At 32.7% G+C, this 21051-nt stretch overlaps 1 long non-coding RNA gene across 1 annotated transcript; it reads left to right on the top strand.

Moving 5' to 3' along the window:
- Window positions 1-9496: 9496 nt before the first annotated feature.
- Window positions 9497-18669, top strand: LOC143070601 (uncharacterized). The gene is made up of 3 exons (XR_012976592.1): window positions 9497-10085; window positions 11246-11402; window positions 18339-18669. It is a non-coding gene; the product is annotated as an uncharacterized LOC143070601 (long non-coding RNA).
- Window positions 18670-21051: the final 2382 nt, after the last annotated feature.

Consider the following 21051-nt stretch of genomic DNA (forward strand, 5'->3'; position numbering starts at 1 on the left):
ATTCGAATCGAATGCGAATCGAATTCGCTAAGCGCGTTCACGCACTCTTCTTTTTTAATTCAAATTAATTAATTCGAATTAGCCAATTCGCATTAGAAATACGTTTTTGTTAATACAAATTAAACGTGAATGTCGTTTAAACAGTAAAGCGAATTTGACGCGCATTGCAATTCGAATTAGAATTGACGTTAGGACGTAAAACGTTTCGAATGCGAATTAAACTAATTCGAATTAGTTAATGCGAATCGAATTCGAATTACGTGTCAACTCAGCACCTCACCTGACAAAACTTTCATCAATTGTCCACAAACACTGGCGTCTTATTGAAAATGATCCTTCCTTAAAAGAGATTTTTCCAACACCTCCCGTTATGGCTTACCACAGACCCAAAAACCTCAAACATATTCTAGTAACTTGCAAGTGAATAACTAATTATCAATGTTTCTTAGCGTAATTGGACAAAATTGAACATTTTCTGCTGCAAAAAGCGAATTGTTATTTCACTATTTCACTTTCATTATTGATTGAACAGAAAAAAATCAAACTTTAGATTTTTTATATATCTCGTAGCTAGTGCCCCTTTAAACATTTGATGTCTTCTTTACATAGGGAAATATGCCAATCTATTGTATCTTTATTAAGAGCCACTGTGGCAGTCTGGTATGCAATTTCGCTTCCTAATATTCTGACGTGGCTTGGGATTCACTGAAATATTATGTTGCTACCTAGTTTGACTAACTGGTTGTATAAAAACATAATGTCGTACAATAAATAATTTTCTACCTTAAATAAATTACTCTTTAAGGCTTGGAGAGCTGATAAAGAGTTTACAAACACAATAACATTATTTTGTTTAAATTCTTCTAACCATATACACGGGTGTCAATCGGTTTAACGAGAGAAATGATCGTGAAAGAATATCTAACGGCGGTCAAGTATTGAGAGACGATCGTGAAAGCTCTGGTAACGGATCGTGAAAGACATTTAATGTAAATTCTAGTTCAGAATCTTTGAAAAAAATGCTTAATTTGCAAACGCAGAACAAATCCGAACAAGCAAAATATGTCTGTCAAAATGGTTTAACTTCCTCAACATAACTGTGAAATAAAATAAAGAAAATATGCAGTACTTTATGAAAAAACACAAAAGTCGCAATGCATGTCTATGAAATTAATTACAAATAACACGCTTTTTGTACCTATTATGGTCATATTTCAGTTTATCATGATATATTTGAAATTTAATCTTTGGTGTATCTGATAGTACAGTAAAATTAAAGTATGTTTTTCCCTTAAAACCATTAATTTGTATATGAAAACCTTGAATTTGTTGAATTTCCATCAAACTTGATCGTTAAAGATCAGGCAACGCATCATTTTGATCTTGAAAGATAATGCGTGACCAGACTTAATACTAGTAATCAGAAATCTGTATTTCTTTTACTATTTGATAAACCTGCAACTGGTTGAAGCCTGTAACTATTTGAAAAGGATGAACATTAAGGCTATTATTTTTTTTTCTATTCAACACTTTACTTCGAAAATAAAAAAAAAAACAACAACTAAAAACTTGTCTAAATAAGTGTGAAAGATTCAGCTCTGAGAATCGGTCAAGACCGACACTATTTAGCCAATAATATTGATATGCAACGTTTAAACCAAAATGATAGCCATCAAACAAAAAATTAGAGCAAAACAGCATCTTTCATGAGTAATTTGAGATTGAACGATAACCAACATTTTGTGCAACAGTACGTTCTTAAGTTTTCTTTTAATATACAACGTAGATGTGGATTGATTTAACTTCGATATATTACAGACTTTAGAATACCAGAGCGCAAATGCTGTAATGTCTCGTCTGCTTTACTTATGATAGTATATTTGTTGAACGTCTATAATATCAAGGGTTTTACTAGAAGTGTCAAATGCGCTAAAGATTGTCAATGGTTCATAAAAAGAGTTCAAGGTCAGATGAACCATGCCATACAGATCTCTACAAATATCCCGTACTCCAAATAAATGTGTTCCGATCCTTACAGTGCCTTAGAAACTGACAAATGTAAAGATTATGCTTGGCCAATTAATTCGGAACATAAGGTCAAATGTATATGAACCATGACTTACAGTCAGACATAGACATCTTACTATCATTCAATATATCAAATACAATTGACGCCATCATGGTCATATATGAAACATGCAGACAGACATGTACACCATACACGAAATACGTTGGCGCTATAGCATACTATAAGTTATATGGTTCGCTACTGACCCCCTACGGATCCATAGAAGGTTAGTAAAATCCATAGGGGTGAGGCCGGAGGCCGAATCCCTATGGATTTTATTCACCCTCTATGGATCGGTAGGGGGTCAGCAGTTAACCGTATAACGAATTTTTCGCCAGCTGGACTTTTCTGCTGCGTTTTGTTGCAAAGTCAAAAACACAACAACATTAATAGATGACGTCACCATTAATGCGTCATGAACCCCCTATGAAATTTACTAACCCCTACGGTCTCATAGGGGGCCACCACGTGACGGCGCTTAACCAATCACATTGTAATATTTTACCAGCGGAGCGATAAAGGTATAAAAATTATATCCAAAAGGCTAAACAACATAAAACGAACATTGCCGAATGATGCATGATAATGATTCGATGTTATTTGAAACCTTGCAGAAGTCGAAAATGTACACCTTTTCAATCATAACAACAGACAGTTATCCTAAAGCTTAACAAATCCGCGATACGGACTCGACCACAAAAATTTATCTTCATCAATGAAATGAGGCAATTCGGGGTCAGGAGAATCCTGTCTGACGGACAGGTAGTTTATAAGATCCAATATACAAAATGTGGGTATCCTATAACTCGTGATAAGTAAGTACTTCATCCAACTATTTTACATTTCATTTTCTGAAAATATTAATACTTTGAAATGCTTTAACCTATTGAGGATGTTGACCTATCTAGCTTTTCTCAATACCAATAACAAATATTAATTATGATATAATTGAAGAATAATTTGAAGGTCTTCCTCATGGTCATATATGAAACATGCATACAGACATGTACACCATACACGAAATACGTTGGCGCTATAGCATACAGGTATATATTCAAAAGGCTAAACAACATAAAACGAACATTGCCGAAAGATGCATGATAATGAGTTCGATGTTATTTGAAACCTTGCAGAAGTCGAAAATGTACACATTACAATCATAACAACAGACAGTTATCCTAAAGATTAACAAATCCGCGATACGGACTTGACCACAAAAAATTATCTTCATCAATGACATGAGGCAATTCGGGGTCAGGTGAATCCTGTCTGACGGACATGTAGTTTATAAGATCCAATATACAAAATGTGGGTATCCTATAACTCGTGATAAGTAAGTACTTCATTCAACTATTTTACATTTCATTTTCTGAAAATATTAATACTTTGAAATGCTTAAACCTATTGAGGATGTTGACCTATCTAGCTTTTCTCAATACTAATAACAAATATTAATTATGATATAATTGAATAATTTGAAGGTCTTCGTAGAATCAGATATTTCACGACCCTTTTCACGATCTTCAAAAATGCGGTACGTGATCTTTCACGATCCGAAAAATCCATGTTTGTGTAAATAGTTCTTTGTTTACCAAGTTTCAGATTATGTTTATACAAAATAACCATGAGAACCATTTGATTAATTCAAATAGAATGCCTTTGTTCGGATAAAAGTAGTTTTTCTAGTCGAATTTGCGAAAAAATCTTGTTTGTTTAAATTTTTTATGTCACTAAAATGTCGAGAAGCAATCTTCCTTTTGTTGTTTTGTAATAACTATGTACTTTTAAACTGGATATTCTCACATACTGATCATAATGTTGAACCATTTTGACAGACAGTTTTATTTTTGTCATAAATTTGTCTGTGTAATTAATTAAATTAGAATATTTATTGACTTTTCATATGTTTTCTCGATTAAATGTCTTTCACGATCCGTTACCAGAGCTTTCACGATCGTCTCTCAATACTTGACCGCCGTTAGATATACTTTCACGATCATTTCTCTCGTTAAATCGAATGACACCCGTGATATAAGAGACAGAAATATTGCCATAAGCTCACAAGTGAAAATTAACATATTCTTAGGCAGTTTGAAACCTTTTTTTTATTCCCATTTCAGGTATTGCAAATGCTCATGAGGTTTTATTAGAATTTGGATCTTTAGATCCGTCCGTATATATTTTTAAAAACTTGCGGTACTGCGTGTCAATCATGAAGTTACTTTCACTTAGAATTAAGTATGGATTATCCTTCTTCGAGACACCCCAAGGGTGACTGGGGTATAGAAATATGGTCACTTGGTCTTCTCCCGACCGGCAGTAAAACGCTTGCTGAAGTGGGGCGTCCATTTGGCTGTGCGGGATGTATCAAGTTCGCAGTCACGTCCGGTCAGAAGGGGGACGTTAAATCCGATGTCTCGTGTAAAGAGAGTGCAACGCTCTTTGCACGTTAAAAACCCTTGCAACAACTCTTTGAGGGGTCCGTATGTGGCCTGTTGCAAGGAAAAATTTCTGTCCCTATCCAATATACCCTCATTTTCCAGTGGCAGTCCAAATTTCCCCGACCATCATCCTAGATGGCCTCTATTACAACAACCTACCTATTGTATTAATGGTGAACTTGTTCTCGTCCTGAATATGCATGAAATATTTGCCACCGGACGTTAAGCAATCAACAATCAACCAATCCTTTTTCGAGATGAGATTTGAGAGTTGAGTACATACACGGGGTTTCTTCAAATGCCAAGGGGGTGTTGGGAATTGTTTGTATTTATATATTTGGTTAATATCTAAATCATGTTGAATAGTCCAATAACATATGGTTTTTTATATTGTTTTATTTCCCTGGAGTAGCAAAGAAAAGTTGTCTTTTTTGCTAAACTTTCCTTGGTTGGATGGTTGTCTTCATGACTAGAAATGTTAAAAACGATTTTGTAATAAGGCACGGACTATGTTCTTCGTAGGGTGAGTCACCCATTTCTACTTGCAGTCCACTTGTGGCTACATTTTTATATGTACCGGTACAAATTCGAAGTGCTTGACTTCCAGTCGAGTATTTTCTTTACGGAATGTGAGGCGGAATTATATACTTTACATCCGTAGTCTATTTTAGATATAAGTGCAATATATATGTTTCTAAGAGAATGGCTGTTTGCTCCCCACTAAGTACCTGTTAGAAGTTTCTTGAAATTTAAGACTTTACTGCATTTTGCCACTACATATTGTATATGTTTTAACCAAGTCAATTTACTATCGATATGATTATATACATTTTTAATTTCAAATTGATCGCACAAAAAATGTTTGTGCGCATTATAATTATATTGAGTGCACAAAATATATATATTAAAGTGCACAAAATATATATATTAAGTGCACAAAATATATATATTAAGCGTATACAATATATTTTCTCTGCATAGGTCTTTGAAGAAGCTCCTTACATTTTGAAGTATTAATTCGATTTGATTGGTTTGCCAAATATTTTTTATAAATATTGTATTTATTTTGTGTAATAGATTAAATGTATACGTGAAGTGTATTTCTACTCTTTTTTTGTTTGTTTATATGACTTTTAGATAGAGTAATTTTATTTAAATTGACCGTTACTTTTTCTGTTTGAATTGTTTTATACGAGTTATTTGAAGCTCTTTATCTTGCTGTTTATTGTGTGAACAGAGGCTCCGTGTTGAAGACCGTCTTTTTTACCTATAGAAATGTTTTCTTTTTACACATTGTGACTTAGATGGATAGTTGTCTCATTGGAACCCCATCCCACATTTTCATATTTCTATGGTGTTTTGTTTACACTTATCCGTTATGTGATGGTGGACTTTTTGAAGAGTATAAACTCTTCCTTTATTTAAAATGTTCAATTTGATACCATAATTAATGGAATAAGTCTAAAATCACCTAATACTGTTTTTATTTTTCACAGTTATTCTTTATGATTTAGCACCCCTTTAATCTTCTTTTCTTTATTATATGTTTTGCTCATTTTTTTCTATTCTGTATATTTGGTCATTTTTCTCTATTCTGTAAACCCCATCCAGACCATTTTTACCTGATACAGGACGAACAGAATAACTAGCAGCAGAACGGAAAATCAGTGCACTAGACAATATATGATGGGGCATTAAAACGAACCACACTGATTTACCGGTTCCTCTTAGATATGGCTGATATTAATTTCCACATGAATTTTATCAAACTCCAATGAGACTATTATTGTAAGTGCAAGAGCGCTTGCGATTATTAGATTTAAACTTTACTTATATGAGGGCGTTAGCCTCGAATATATGGAACGGCTACATCTGATTTATATAGGAGTAATAAACAAATATTTTATCTTACCTTTTGTTCTGAAATGAGCAATAAGTCTTTACAAAACAGGAATGGTGTCATTATCGCAAATTTTCCAGATGCAGCAACATTTTCAGATGATATTTGATTGTTATTTATTTGGAATGAAGTCTATTTTGTCTCTCATCAAACTTTTAAATTTATACCTTATCACTGCGTTAGTAATGCTGTATTATGTCTTTTTCCTGGTTTAATTGCTTTAAAATCGTAACCTTTTTTGCTGATAAATGATAACACTCCGTTGTAAATATGTATTTAGATACACCTGGAGGTTGTTAGTCCGAATGGATATATCTTATTTGCACCAAGATATTATTAGCAATGCAGCATTATTGATTTCAAAAATTAAGGATGGGGATCTTTCAAAGTATCTGGTTTTCATTTTTGACGAGAATGTCCCACTTTTAAATTTTACGGAGAGATACACAAAAGTGCAAAATTCTGACCTACTTGCATTTTTGTGCAATTGTGGTATACCACTGTTCAAAAGTCGTTAATCGATTAAGAGAAAACAAATCCGGGCAACAAACTAAAAGCGAGAAAAACCACACAAACTATTAGATAAAAAACCGACGGAACAGCAGAAACACTGGAATGCAAAAAGCAAACAGACTTTATCTGAAAAAAGATGGGTTGAACCTGGTTGTATGGCTAACCAAGCCTCATGCTTATATGGCAATACTGTTAAAAAAAATTGTTAAAATGACAACACTACGTGACAGGAATACAATGCAAACAAACGCAAGATCAACTCAACACAGAGAAACGCATGTTGACCGCAGAATAACAATTGCCATCTTCCTTTAACAACAACACAGTACACCACAAGCAGTGACGTATTTTTGTAATGTATATATAATTTTGAAATTCATACAATTATATGAAACGAGATCCAAAAAATTATAAATATTTTCACACTTACTAGTTCAAATAATTATCATGATTATGACGGTCTTGAAAGGCTTTTCTAGATTAATGCTATAACGACGTAATAAGTATTTTGACTAACACAACACTTTATCCACGGAAAAAGAAAATAAACTCAACTGAACTGGCACATAATTTGTTTAAAATTAGTTATAGTATTGTAAGTATTTATAAGAACACCCATGGAACTCTGATAATATGAATTTAAGTAAAGATTTTTTTTTTTTATTTTGATTATTGCTATTGTGTAATATATATATACACCTTCGACTTTAAAGTCAAGTATACCTGTTATTTGAGTATACATTTCTGTGTGGGAATAGGAATTTGAAGATACTTTCGAGAGATACAATATATTTGACATTTTATACAAAGTCACTATTGATCGGACTGCGAATATTTATTGAATTTATCATCGAGCGTTTAGACAGTGCCTTGCACTTATCTCTTTTAGTTGTCCTATTCGATGTCAACCGTCTATTCCAACAAAAAATACCACATTGATAAATTGTTTAAATATTTATCGTCCTAAAATTTATTGCAATATCTTATACTGGATATAAGAAAACAATGTAGTATTTTAAGCCGTTTTCAGAGAGATTTCATTATTTATTTGCAAGCCATCAGATGTTCATTAGGTTCATTTACAATATTTCCCATTCCAAAAATCTCCAATCATTTCAATTGAAAACATATATAATAAATCTTCCAATAAAATACTGTTATGGAATTATACACTGTCTTTCATAGCGATATCAACTTTCGCTAAATATTTTATATATGATGTTGATATTTATATTAGATGAGAAGAGAAATATTACATAATTCTACAAGAATTTAGCTTAATGAGTAGAAGATGGCTTTTGGTCAAAGATTTTTCCTCTTGAGCATTGTTGCTTTGAAGACTTTAGGTAAGACTAACAAAAGATAACTTATTATATTGTTTAAAGCATAGATGCTTTATATACATGTTTTAGATTTGGTAAGACGTAATTTAACAGGTTATAAATACATATATTACGGATTACAAATGTGTCGAGGTTTGTGATTGGATAACAACACAGAGATGTCAGTATATATTCAGGAAACAGCCGGGGTATATACGACGTTTTTATCCCCAATTGGAACCTCAAAAACGTCATCATAACACCCGGTTACTATGTGACGTAATCATGAGCTATCAGAATGTCAGAGGCTCATAGAGGGAAAATAATGACGTGCTTCAGTTAATAATCCATTTTTGATCACGCAATTTACACTTTTAATACTTTAATTTAATGTTAAAAGTGTAATTATAAATTATTACATACACGGTAAAATTATGTTCAAAGCAAATTAGAAATATCATCACGTATGCCGAACATATCAGGTTGGGTTTTTCAATATATATGTGTTGTCAACAAATACCTGCACTGGAAAATAACATTAAGTCAGGGGTAATCCGTAATATATGTGTAATTCAGGTCTCAGAAAGGGTATATACTGAGACATTCCCGGCTTAGGGCTTATATCCCCTTCGCCTTCGGCTCAGGGGCTATAAACTCTAAGCCGGGAATGTCACAGTATATATCCTGTCTGAGACCTGAATAACATATAACATGTACATTCTATTGTGTTTAGTTATTTTGAATAAAACAGACTTCATTTTTTCCGTCTCAGTTTTTTTGGACAACGATATTTATTTAAAAAAATCCACTCTTCCGTTCTTTTCTGTTAAAATGAAATTGTCGTTCTCTTAAGAGAAAACGGGATTTTTTTGTGATAAAAAATGTCCCGTTAATAATTTTAACCTAAAATTTGATTTGATTGTGAGAATAGTCTAGTATTAATAAACACTTCTGTTACTAACCTGATTAACGTTTCCTCTTATTTAAACTGAATTGAAAAAGTATGCCATAGCAAATTAATTTTTAAAAGGTAAACGAGATTTTAGTTCTTTCCCGCAAAGTAGAAAGGGATTAATATAAGTTGCAATAAGTTGTTTCCTAATCCACTATAAATAAATATGTGTTAACTAATTGAAATTTTAGTTCTTTCCCTGTTGCTTTCAATGTTTGTTTTAATGCTTGGTGCACTGTTTGTCTTTTCGTCGTTTTTTTCTTTTCTTGTCCCTTTTTTTTAAGCACCTTAGGACAAATATTTTATCCTCCCTTTTTTATCTTATACATTTTCCTGTCTAACTCTGCATGAACTAGATAGGTTTATATTTATCATTTTATAGGACTGGTAATTGAAAATACATTTACAACACCAAACATTGGAACAAAGGATTTTTTTCACGTCGTCGATTTTTGGCAGTATGTTGTTGATGTCAACAAATATGGTCTTGATTTAAGTGGAATTACGACACTAACATTTGAGGTGAAAGCGTGTGGAGAGGCTTCAATTGTCATGTCAAATTCAGAAGTTGGAGACCCCAAAAAGCCCATGTATAATTTTATCATTGGTGGCGAGAATAATACAAAATCAGCAATTAGAAGACGCTTGGATGATTCCCTTACAGGGACGAGCCAGCGAATGATCCTTTTCCCAACTTCTGATGTTTGTAAATGTGATGAATACCGACCATTTTGGATCAGTGCCATAAACGGAGAACTAAGGATAGGAAAAGGACGTATCGTTGGTATGGATGCTATAGCTGGGTTTAACTACCCTCATTTTACAGTAAGAGGCATAGGAATATACACAAATCAGGAATATATAGGAGAATGGAAGGTTCAGATAGAAGGTAAAATTGTTTCATTTTATTAATTTCTCAATCGCGTCAGTACAAAAGTTATTGTTTATCATATGTCAAATCCAAAAGAAATTTAGAAAAGAATTTGTAATTTTTGTTCTTTGAAGAATTCAATTGAGATTGAAATTGATTTTCTGATGGACTGTCCAGCATTCAAACAACAACGACAAGTAGTGTTATATTATTTTTTTAAATATACGTAATAAGTTCAAAATTCAAAACACAGAAAATCGGTTTATTTGGCTTCTGTCTTGTGACCCTGGAAAAATATGCAACATTGTGGCTTTAAATAATTTATAATAACTGCTATAATTAAATCCATATTATCGCATTTTTTTTATCTAGAGTACCCGCATCATAGATTCACGTTTAGCTCCTTTCATCTACCGAATAAGTGCTTATCATTATAAAGACTTACAGTTTATAGAAAAAGTAAAATTAGAAAAACACCGAACTCCAAGGAACATTCTAAAAGCAATTATAGCAAAAGTGCTATTTGAATGTTCTTATGTTGTCCACACAATACTTAAATATAGTTCGAAATTATTTAAAATATTCTTTTATTTTTTTCCATGAGTGATTTCATCTCATTGATTAGTTAGCAATTTTGAATATCGAACCAACTACTAAAATCAATTACAACAATTGCTTACACCCACTTCAATAGAACTTCGGTGGACAGATGTCTCATTGGCTTTCATACCACATCTTCTTATTTTATATTGCTAGCGGACGGTTGAACATAAAATTTTAAAATAACAAACAGGCCCCTAACAGTGTCAAAACCAATAACACGATAACTTGCAAAAATTCACTCGTCTTATGGAAAAATAGAAAATATCAACAGTTAAAAAATGCCGGTGACGTTACTGATTTAAGAGTTTTTCCTAAACATTAATCGTACAATTTAAAAAACATATTTGTTTAACTGTGTTATGGTACCTTTAATAACTATTATTAGCACTGTTTTATATTCATTATTAATATCAAATAAAATAAACAAAAGCAAAAACCAAAAAACGACATTACGCTTTGAATAGTGGTTGTTCGTTTCTATTCATTTTAACAAGACTGCATTCGACAGTTAGATCATTCATTTGATCATTACGAACTAAAATATCCGATCATGTATTTGAATATGTTTTTTTCAGTTTTGAACAAACTATTTGACGGTAATTTCCTCCAATGTTCAACAAAAAATAAAGCAGTCCTGGACATTTTACTCTCAAAGATAACATCATTGTTGCAATGTGCTATCATGTGTGATATGCTACCCTCATGCATTGGACATAATTACCATTATCAAAGGTAGGTTTTGTTCATTTTTATTGTCATTCCTCCAAATTATTTCAACAACTAAAAAAAAGGATACTGGTATTAAGTACTTCAGATATTTCGCACACAATAACAAAATTCAAAACAGAAATGAAATAAGACACATTTCATTCCTTTGAAGAGAGCGGAGTGCTAGACCCGAAAGAAAATGCGGTATAGGATTTTTAGATACATTATACACGATTTGAAATTCCTATTAATATTGTAAATAGGAGGTAGCACCGTGGATTTATTTATTTTCTTGGGTACCAATTTTCGTGTATTGAAGAAAACTTGCATTTTCGTAGATATTTGATTTCGTGGGTTCAGAAAAGTCTGCATATAATCATGCAGCAAATTTGTGATGTGTTGAACATTTAAATTCGTGGTTGCCTTGTACCCACGAAATCAATGAAAATTGGTATCCAACGAATAAAAATAAATCCAGAGTATATAGATTACAATTTGCTCTACTGCTGTTACTATTATATTATTGTTACATTTAAGGTGGTACCTAACACTACAGGGAGATAACTCTGTAAAGTCAGCTAAACGTTTTAATTACGTTGTGTTCTAAAAGGAATATTAAGCTTTTCAATGATCAAAATTGGTGTTTGTCAAACTGCTATATAACCAGTGTAATTTTTCTGACAAAACAGTTGGTTCAAAATTTTTGAAATTTTTATATTTTCCTTAAAGGGTCAAAGTAAATACTTTGACAAAATTTTATGAAAATTAAACGAGCAAAATAAATTTTAGTGAAAGTGTTATGTACCACCTTAATTAGCCCAATTCTTAATTAATCGTCAGGTACTTTTTTTTTATAGTTTTAGCTGAATGACTAATTTAAATGTTACATCAAAATACACATATGCGACGAACTCAAAAAAAACGCATTACACATTTATACGGGGCCCAGTTTACGTGATTGTTCCTAAATTACTACTATTCATGCCTAGAAAAATTCATACCTAAATTACCGAAGGTTATTCAACATAACGGATTATTGAAGTCGCACAAACTTCTTAAATTACCATTTGAAACTGAACAAAAATTCTTGGTAAACAATTCTCTCAATACATACCCACACTTAAATCAGTAAACAGTTACAAATATTGCATTTTCATATTGCCGAGACTGTGTTATGAAAATGTAGATCAGGCCATCATAATACTGTACGTAGGAATACATGAACGTGCTATTGATATTAAAATTTCACGTCACAAACTCGAAACAACAATGGTACAGCTGACAGAATTCATTGATAACTACTCATGACTAGATCAATATGGGATGACAACGTCACGCCATTTTTTTCAATTACGCAACGTAACTTACGAGACATCGATAAGGCCACAACGTCAGCTGATAAATAAGTCGTCGAATGTCATGGCTTACAGATTAACACTATAAATGTTTCCCTTATACTGAAATAGTAATTAAAGAATCTCTTACAGCAAAAAACATTTTAAGCCCTAAGGTTTAAAGTACATAATTGACAAAAAATGCCGTAATGGATATGGCAAATCAGAAGGTACAAATCAGAACTCTATACATGCCCAACATAACGGTTTCATCTTGCTATCAATCATTTGGGTGTCGGTAAGAGGAAGTCACTACTATCCGTAAGTTAGGAAAAAACCAGGGTTTCAGTGCATACCACATGAGTTGAACAAAAAAGATGATATAATCAATTCAAGTTTCAAAATTTAGTTTACAATGAAGTAATACATGAAATTAATGTTTAAGCATTAATTTACAAGTATTGCATATTGGAAAATGAGAACTAAAAAGAATAAGCTTGTGTTCCATTTGTCATGTTCGTCAATATATATGCATGTAGAATTTGTGAAATCTACAAAATGAAATAGCCACGAGAACACATTTTTTCTAAATACATGGAAATTGGTACCATCCAGAATAAATAAACAAAATATAATTGATTGAGAAACGTGACTTTTTTCACATATCGCCACTGTCATCCAGGAGGGTCTGAATAGGGTTAACAAATAGGACGAAAATATGGTGGAAAATAAAAGATTGAGATTAATGAAATGCTAAATATAACGTATGAAGAACAATTGGCAAACTTGATAGTAGTTCTAAAGTATAGAGAAAAATAGGCAAACATGATAGTAGTTATAAAGTAAACCGAAAAATGGACAAACATGATAGTAGTTATAAAGTAAACAGAAAAATGGGCAAACATGATAGTAGTTATAAAGTAAACAGAAAAATGGGCAAACATGATAGTAGTTATAAAGTAAACAGAAAAATGGGCAAACATGATAGTAGTTATAAAGTAAACAGAAAAATAGGCAAGCATAAACAAAAGTATTAAAGAATAGAGAAAAAATTAACAAAAGTGAACATATAAAAAAATAGAGAAAAAAAAACTATAATTAAATGACCGTCATAGTTCATATTGACTTGATTATATTAGTCCTTTATATTCTAACCAAAGAAACATCAGTAGACATATATCTCTTTAATGTAAACACCCTTTGAACATGTATCTACTTATCTAGTTTGAATTTCCAAAAAAAAATAAGAAGACAATTTTTTTGAATATTGTTAAGAAATCATGTTGAAATTCTTTCAGTCGTGGACGTAACATTATGAAATAAGATAGTTTAAAGAAAGATTCAAAAACTATAAAATATCTCTAACTCAAATTATTTGTAATAGTAAAAGATCAATGATAAGTTAATATTGATATTAAAAGACCTCAGAACAAAAAGGGGTGTTCAGATTCCCGAGCCCGAAGGGCGAGGGGATTTGAACAGCCCTTTTTGTGAGGAGGTCTTTTAATGTCAATATTAACTTAATCATTGAACTTTTACTGACTTACAAACCGGCAAAAATATAAGAAAAGTACATAAAAAGCACTTGCAGAAACCTAATTCCCCTGAACTGGACGAGTCTAAATATGTTCAACTTGAATGATAGTTAAACAGTACTCAGACGGATATATACAATTAACAGTTACAAAATTGAAATGAAAACGGACTGATTTAATGGCATTACATCATATAAATATTTATTTATGATAAAAAAAAATAGCTTCTAAATAACACCAAATGATAGTTTTATAAAATTAGGGGATAAATTTATACTTTTTTTTGCCAACTTTTCAAAATAACGATTTCTTATTTAATAAATCACGCAATCAAAACCCCATGCATACCTCATTTATAACTGACCAATGAATCATATGAACATAGTATGCCCCATAACCTCATGCTATATATACTTGATGTTTTTGATCTGTCAGTAATCATGAAATAGATTCGTAAAGATCAGACCTTATAAAACAGTAAGTAAACTCTTCCAACAATTAGCTTTTTAAACAGCTTGTTTCAGAACTTCTAATCGGACAGACCTAGATGCATAAGGTCCTTCACAATATTCATCCGGCAAATGTTCCTTTTGTTTCTGATTTGGTAATTTAGTAATTTTCCTACATTACGTTAAAATGCAAAATAATTAGTTTTGTCTATTCAGTCCAATTAATTACTTGATCTTACTTTATTTGTGTTTTTTTTTTGTAAATAAAAACTATGTATGCAAACTTTAATGAATAAAACCGTATTAAACTAGATTTCACTGGCCCGATCAAAACGTGTGAGTGAGATATATTCGCAAGTTCAATGCATTATATAAAAACAAACTCTTTAATATAGTCGTCCGGTATTCCCTTTTCAAGTCTAAAAGAAGCACAAACACCTGAAAAAACTTTTATCTTTCTTAGTTTTATCCTTGCCTGACAAAAAAAATCAAATGTTATAAATCGTATCAAAACAGTAGATAAGAACCATAGTGAAAAAATATTTAAAACTTTATAATAAGCAGTCAGTTATGTGATAAACTGAAGAGAATCCCCTCCCCCCCCCAAAAAAAAACCCCAACAACATAAAAATTTAAATGGAAATTATAAATTATAAAATTTTACAAGATCTTGTCTTTGTGTGCTAAGTACTAGTACAGAAAAATCAATTAATTTGATTGATTGTTGTTTGCTTTACGTCCAGTAGCAAATATTTCATGCATGTTCATGACTATAACACATAAATTTTAAATGCAATAGGTAGGTCGTACAATAGGAGGTCGACAGTGAGGTTGGACTTGAAACTTTAAAATACCACTGGCAAATGAGGGTATATTGAATAGGGGCAAAAATTTAGACTTGAAACAGCTGGAAATATTTGGACCACTCAAATAATAGGTGCAAGAGTTTCTAATTTGCCGAGAGCGTTGATCCATAAAATCTACCCTGAAGTCGATCATAAATATAGGATGATGTGGTGTGAGTGCCAATGAGACAACTCTCCATCCAAATAACAATATATAAAAGTAAACCATTATAGGTCAATGTACGGCCTTCAACAAGGAGCCTTGGCTCACACCGAACAACAAGCTACAATGAAGGGCCCCAAAATTACTAGCATAAAACCAATCAAACGGGAAAACCAACGTTCTAATCTATATAAAAAAAAAACGAGAAACACGTATAAATTACATAAGCAAACGACAACTACTGTACATCAGATTCCTGACTTAGGACAGGTGCAAACATTTGCAGCTCCATGTTAAAGGGTAGGTTACAATATAATTTCACGCATCCAATTTAGGTTAGATACTTTTAGCTCGCTTTTGTAACTGTGAGAATTCTGTGAAGGTGTATTGTGCATTATATTTTAGTTTTTGGTATGATATTCTGTACTACCGATCACTACTGTCTCCTGGTTGGTCTCGTGTGGGATGTTCGCCTCGAGAGCGGGAGGTCATTTGTTCGAATCCCAAACGGGTCAAACAAAGACGTTAATTAAATTGGTATTCTATTTCAACGCTAAACACGTGGCATCTTGGAGTAAGAGCACAGACTGGCCGGCTCAGAGTCGGAAATGTGTCCGGGTCGGGTGACTTTTCTTCCTGTCAACTAATATCTTGTGAACTTACAAGATAAAAAAAAAAAACCGACTCAGTAAAAAAGCGGGATTAATACTCTTATTATATTTACATGTTATCGTCCTGAATATAAATTTTATTTGCCGCTGGTCGTCATCCATTCTCATTATTTATTTTACCATTATATTATATAGTGAAGTGTTTTTCTTTTACTGGTTTATATTACAACTTCTTAAATTTTCACAGATCAAAATTAAAATATGGCAGGTAAAATTTTTCAACCAAACACTTGTGATTATCTTTGACGGTAAAAAACATTAAATCCAATGTGCCTTTTCGGATATATAATATTTGACGGAAAATATTATTGAACTAACTCCGTATAACTATTATTTAGTCATGGGTCGGTTTTGAGCTTATTATTCTGTATTATATACGCATGATCTTTCTATAAAAAAAGACCGAATGTTGACTCTAAATATTTTTATTTATCTGCGTCTTTGGGTTGCTGTCGCATTAATGTATATCTTTATCTCCTTTTATTCAAAACCAAATGATTCGCTTCGGTATAGAAATATTGACATCTCTGGAAGCTCTCCCGTCCCATAGTATACCCTTGTTAAATGGGTGCGTTCGTTTGGCTTATTGGATATATAAATACGCAGCTTTGTCCGATCAAAATATAGTAGGAATGCATATCAGATGCCTGGTGCAGTGAGAATTTCACGCTATCTTTACCTAAAAAAACATAGAGGGAAAGACGATCTACGCACGAGTTGAATGATTGAAATGTGTAAACAATAAGAAAGGTCAGCTAAATTTTTTCAAATAAGTCGCATGCCTGATTTTAACAACATTTTTTGTGACTTTTGCTAGAACAATAGTAGATGAAAACAATATATAACAAAACCGATCAGCAAGACAATCTAAAAAAATGAAACGCTCAAAATAAGTTGAATCTTTTTATAAATTGTTGTCAACCTTTTTTATATTTTTTTTTTTGCTTTTGTGACAACTATTATACCAGTCTTGAGATACAAATAAACTTGAAACATCAAATGTTGTCACCTAGACGAGGCAGCCGTCATTGTACGCTTCAATATATGAGTTATTGCCACTCAATGAAGATTGTTTTTCTGTTCTAGTCCCCTCCCCTATTAGTTTTGTTGGAAATTATACAATGTAATCCTTGATTATTATTCAAATGTAAATAATAATAAAATATATAAAAATTGGAAAACTGTTTTGAGACTATAATCAACTGAGGACATATGATTATACATCACTAAATGAAGCTGATTAATTTATTGCTCCTTTGTGTCCAGTGGCAAATATGTCATGCATATTCACGACTATAGATGCAAAGTTGATCAATCTGAAGCAAATGCTTACAAATTTAGAGTGGCGCTTTTTACAATAAGGCAGAGCGTTCGCTAGAGGTAAAACGAATGCCGTAATAGAATAGATTTGAAACCTAATGATCGAACTCGTAAGTTAAGCTATTAGTCCTCCTTTCCTCTTTTTCTCCACGATAGACGAATGCCATAAACAAATTAAAACGGCATGAATATTTACAATAAAAAACGGCCACTATAAGTAAATGAGATATGGCCCTTTTTTATAAATAAATTCCTATTGCAGCCAACATCTCCCGGTTCGGGACAGGTTATTATTTCCACAAAATACCCCTGATTATTGATCGGAGATATTTAAAAAGCACTTTGAATCAAACAAATTCTTAAATCGTAAATTAAGGTATTTTGCTGGGTGTTTTTTTTCCCGATCCTGTTTCGGCCCCCCTGATTTTAAGAGGGCGTATCTAATTAGTCATGCCCGATTAACTTTAAGTAAATTGAACCCCAACTTAAAGACCTACATCGGGTAAATAAGTTCGAGGTACAATAAGTAGACAATAGAAATCCTTTGTGAGATGAGATCGTCCCAGGTTTCTTAGATAATTATTTTGCATTGAATAACAATGAAAAATGCACGAGCAGGTTTGTAAGTGATTTAATTTATTAGTTTCAGTTGCGAACTACTAGCATTCAGTCCTGGACATTCTGTTGTAACAGAGATTCCAATGAAACAAGAAGACGGTTGGGAGTTTTATACAAAATGTTACAGATACAATCGTGCATGTCTTTGGTGTTACTTCTAATGGTTTTCGTCTTCCTTTCTGAGTTTGGTGTTACTTCTGATGGTGTTCGTCTTCATCTCTTAGTTTGATGATACTTCTGATGCTGTTCGTCTTCATCTATGAGTTTGGTGTTACTTCTGATGGTTTTCGTCCTCCTCTCTGAGTTTGGTGTTACTTCTGATGCTGTTCGTCTTCCTCTCTGAGTTTGGTGTTACTTCTGATGGTGTTCGTCTTCATCTCTTAGTTTGATGATACTTCTGATGCTGTTCGTCTTCATCTATGAGTTTGGTGTTACTTCTGATGGTTTTCGTCCTCCTCTCTGAGTTTGGTGTTACTTCTGATGCTGTTCGTCTTCCTCTCTGAGTTTGGTGTTACTTCTGATGCTGTTCGTCTTCCTCTCTGAGTTTGGTGTTACATCTGATGGTGTTTGTCTTCATCTCTGAGTTTGATGTTACTTCTGATGGTGTTCGTCTTCATCTGTGAGTTTGATGTTACTTCTGATGGTGTTCGTCTTCATCTCTGAGTTTGGTGTTGCTTCTGATGGTGTTCGTCTTCATCTCTGAATTTGGTGTTACTTCTGATGGTGTTCGTCTTCATCTGTGAGTTTGGTGTTACTTCTGATGGTGCTCGTCTTCATCTCTGAGTGTGGTGTTACTTTTGATGGTGTTCGTCTTCATCTCTGAATTTGGTGTTACTTCTGATGGTGTTCGTCTTCATCTCTGAGTTTGGTGTTACTTCTGATGGTGTTCATCTTTATCTCTGAGTTTGGTGTTACTTCTAGTGAATGGGTGTTTGTTTATAAGATTAGGTGTAACTTCACTCGACTTGGAATCACTTCTAAATGAAAACTGTTACTTCTAACGGGTTGGTGCTACTTCTTGAGACTGAGTGTCAGTAGGTATGGTATGAATTGTGGATGATGAATGATAGTTCTAACGGGCTGGTGATACTTCTTGAGACTGAGTGTCAGTCGACATGGTTTTACTCCTGGATTCTGAATGTAACTTCTATCTTCAAGACTGAGTGTCGGTCAAAATTGATTCACCTGTGGGCAATGGATATATTTTTTACGAGTTTATGCTACTGCTGGAGACCGAACTTACTTCTTTTGTATGAATAAATGATATTTCTGGTCGTCTGGTGTTATTTTGTCGATTCAGTCATTGAAGTAACATACTGAAGAATGTCAAAGAAAAAGTTCAGTGAACCGTGCGATTCCATTCACATGAAGATGGGTGTTTGATAATATAGACATACTTTTCCACATCTAGGTATTTATTAGATAAAAAGACAGGTATAACTTACATTACATATAAATAAGAAGATGTGGTATGAATGCCAATGAGACAACCCTCCATTCAAGTCACAATATATTAAAAGTCAATAATTATAAAGTACATGTACAACTGTATGGCCTTCAACACGGAGCCTTGTTACGCAACGAAAAGCAAGGTATAAAGGGGCCCATATTGACTATAGAAAAAACAATTTAAACAGCGACACCAACGGTTTGAACTATATAAAACACGAGAAATGAGACACACCTATGAACCGCACTTTCAAACTAAAACCAATGAACAACAGGCTCCTGACATAGGACAGATGCATAAAAATGCATCGGGTTTTAACTTTTCAACAGTCCCAAACCTTTATCCTTACCTTGGAAAGTAGTGTAACATTAACTTGGTCAAAATATTTAAGCAAAACAGGCACTGAACGAATAAGTTTTATCTCTGAGACAAGATAATTACAATATTAAAACGTAGGTGCCTATATAACATAGATACTGCAGTTATGAATAAAAAAAAAGATGTCGGAACAGTGTAAAAAAAAACTGTAACCTAGGACAAAATAGCGTTGAATAAAATAACGTACCCAGAATCACGATGTTTTATCTAATTTTTTTGCAATTCAGATATATGACTATCTATGAATAGTAAAGGCCTGAATCAAGTAGAATTTATCATTTCCTTCTTTATATTTTGTTCTTTTAGTATATACGTCATACCACCACCATATTGTTTGCTGAGGCGCTTAACATTTTCGCGCATTTGGGAAGGAAATGGTATACGCCTGTGCGCAGCTTTAACAAATACGTTGAATCATCTGGTAAAGTTGCGACAAGGCAAAAGCGTGGAGTTTCGTATGTAGGAAATAAAACGCTGGAAATTGGTTTAAGGATTTTCGCTTTTCGTGTTTTTGGAATTTTCGTCAGATTATCCGGAACCTCTAATTTTATCTATTTGAATGCCTTAACAATTTTTGCCCATTTTTCTTTTTATAAATCTTGTACATGTATAATTATAAGCCATCTGTAAAAGTCTGTAAAATTTACTTAGACTTGTTAATGATAAAGCTATGAAAAATCAAGAGAGACCATTTTCCGCAAAAATTTCAATGGCTAATACCTCGAAAACAATCCCATAGACCTATATGATTTTTGGGGTTTTCTTTTTTGTTCATTTATTTTTCCCCTGAATAATAAATACTTGTGTTATGAAAAGTTTGTTATTTTGAAACTGAATAACGAACTTCCTTATTGTAAGTCGAATTTACTTCCTATTTCGACAGAACACGTTATCTAGAGTATATTTCATG

This window comes from Mytilus galloprovincialis, chromosome 4, assembly GCF_965363235.1.
Source record: "Mytilus galloprovincialis chromosome 4, xbMytGall1.hap1.1, whole genome shotgun sequence".
Lineage (NCBI taxonomy): Eukaryota > Metazoa > Mollusca > Bivalvia > Mytilida > Mytilidae > Mytilus > Mytilus galloprovincialis.